The sequence below is a fragment of the Piliocolobus tephrosceles genome, unplaced genomic scaffold (genome assembly GCF_002776525.5).
Source record: "Piliocolobus tephrosceles isolate RC106 unplaced genomic scaffold, ASM277652v3 unscaffolded_28431, whole genome shotgun sequence".
In the NCBI taxonomy this organism is placed as follows: domain Eukaryota; kingdom Metazoa; phylum Chordata; class Mammalia; order Primates; family Cercopithecidae; genus Piliocolobus; species Piliocolobus tephrosceles.
Genome location: NW_022311456.1, coordinates 1 through 2,616, shown reverse-complemented (window position 1 = coordinate 2,616; position 2,616 = coordinate 1). Strand labels below are relative to the sequence as shown.

The following is a 2,616-nucleotide window of genomic DNA, read 5'->3' as shown; positions in this document are numbered from 1 at the left end:
CAAATGGAAGCATGTAGGATAATTAAAGTTCTGATATTAACTCTGATATTGTTTGAAACACTCTAAAAATTTAATATATTTGTTTTAAAATAGTAATTTCATTTATTACATTTTTATCCATAGCCTTCGGCACCTAATTCCTGAATGTAAGATGGAACAGTCACCTAAAAGTCTTCCTCAGAATAACAATCCAGGTAAGACTTTCGATACTGACTTATTTTTGGTGGTCCTACCATAGATAAAAAAGTAAGAATAAGGAAGTTTTGATCATTAAAGAGCAGGTTAAAAAAATCCCTGTGTGTGTAAGTTGTTGTATATTTTTCTCTTAATTTCTTTCTTGGTAGGTTAGATTTCACAGTTATTTAAAAAGTTAATTGCAGGTCATTTATTTTTTTCAAACAATCTAGTCTGAAAAAAATGTATTTAATTATGGTCCCTAAAGTCCTATATGATATTTTTGTATAAATAAGAAAAAGATATTTTTAAGTTAGTAAGTTGTATGTTTTCTTTATAGTCACATTATAATGAATTAGACTTGTTATGAAATTAGAACTTCTATTGAATTTTTAAAATAAATGACTTATGTTTAGTAAATATCAATCACAGTTGACCCTTAACAACGTGGAATTTAGGGATGCTTGATCCCCTCTGCAGTCAAAAATCTGCATATCCTCCCATTTCAGCCTCCCAAGTAACTGGGATTACAGATGTGCACCAAAACACCCAGCAAATTTTTTATTTGTTTTTGTAGAGATGTGGTCTCACTATGTCGCTTTTGACTCCCCCCAAGAACATAACTGCTAAGAGCCAACTGTTGTTGACCAACAACCTTATTGATAACATAAACAGTCATTTAAGATATGTTTGGTATGGTACATGTATTAATATGCTGTATTCTTACAATAAAGAAAGCTAGAGAAATAAACTTAAGAAAATCATGAGGAAGAAAAATGCTTACTGTTCATTAAATGCAAGTGGATCATTATATAACTCTTCATCAGTCTTCAAGTTGGGCAGGCTAAGGAGAAGGAGGAGGAGGAAGATTGGTCTTCGCTGTCTCAGGTGGGAGAAAATCTGCTCATAAGCAGACCCCTGCAGTTCAAATGCATGTTGTTCAAAGGCTAACTATATTACATAGTGATTTGTGTCACTAAAAAAAAGAAATTAGTTTCAAAACTGGAAACTCAGCAATACCTTTCTGGAACCATAAACAAATGGCAATAAGAACTGCGAAATGGCCAGGTGTGCTGGCCCACACCTGTAGTTCTAGCACGTTGGGAGGCCTAGGTGGGAGGATCACTTGCGTCCAGAAGTTCCAGACCAGCCTGGGCGACATAGTGAGACCACATCTCTACAAAAACAAATAAACAATTAGCTGGGTGTTTTGGTGCACACCTGTAATCCCAGCTACTTGGGAGGGGGAGATGGGAGCATCACTTGAGCCTGGGAGTCAAGGCTGCAGTGATCTGTGATTGTGATCACAACCTGGATAACAGAGTGAGACCCTGTCTTAAAACCAACCAACCAACCAAACAAACAAACCTGCAAAACATACCCAGTGTGCACTAATACTAATGGGAAATTATTTTTTAAAGATACCTTCTGAGTGCAGAAGTCAGAAAAGCAATTCCTTGTTGAGAAGAACGGGTCATATTACATACTTACAAACCAACAAGGTCTCACTATTATTGACTTTCCCCCAGTTGGAAATCGAATGAGGTATATTTACTTCATTAGAACAAGATGTGTTCTTCTACCTGCTGGTTAATTGTTATGTTAACAGTAATTTTGTTAGAACAAGATATACTGTTACCATTAGCCAATAGATTATTATACTACGTATTCAAATAGCCCAACTCGAGGCTCAACCAATTGTAATAAAAGCATAAAAATGTTTCACAATAACAAAAATGCTTCTGTGCTACCGAGATGTGACACATAATGCACTGGACAATCTGAACTGTTAGAGGACACCTTTAATTTAGTACATATTAATCAAAGAACTTGTCTAAGTTAGGTTTTGCAAGTTATGGGAGACAAACATGAAATAGATATAGTTTTGGTCCCTGAGGTGCTCATAATAGAATAGAGCTTTCTCTATTTAATTTCTGCGCTCTTTTAGCAGAATTTTCAAGGCAATCATTTATTCACTTGTCCACTTAAATAATTATCAAATGTCTTTTAGATACTAAGCATTTTTTTCTAATCTTACAGAATACAAATATTTAAACATACCGTTGGGGACAGCCACAAAGGCACATGCCTGTAATCTCAGCACTTTGGGAGGCTGAGATGGGAAGATCACTTGAGCCCAGGAGTTCGAGATCAGCCCGGGCAACATGACAAGACCTCATCTCTACTAAATTTTTTTTAAAATAATAAAATATTAGCAGGGCATGGTGGCAGGTGCCTGTACTTCCAGCTACTTGGGAGGCTGAGGTGGGAGGATTGCTTGAGCCTGGGTGTTTGAGGCTGCAGTGAGCTATGATCATGCCACTGTACTCCTGTCTGGGTAACAGAGTGAGACCCTCTCTCAAAAAAGTAAAAAACAAACAAACAAAACCCAGGAGCTTGTTATTATCATTGTCATTTTAATTATTTGCTGAATTATTTATT

At 36.1% G+C, this 2,616-nt stretch overlaps 1 long non-coding RNA gene across 1 annotated transcript; it reads left to right on the top strand.

Annotated features, from left to right (window-relative positions):
• Positions 1-80: 80 nt before the first annotated feature.
• LOC113221934 lies at positions 81-2,369 on the top strand. Its single transcript, XR_003308144.2, has 2 exons — positions 81-194; positions 2,215-2,369. It is a non-coding gene; the product is annotated as an uncharacterized LOC113221934 (long non-coding RNA).
• Positions 2,370-2,616: the final 247 nt, after the last annotated feature.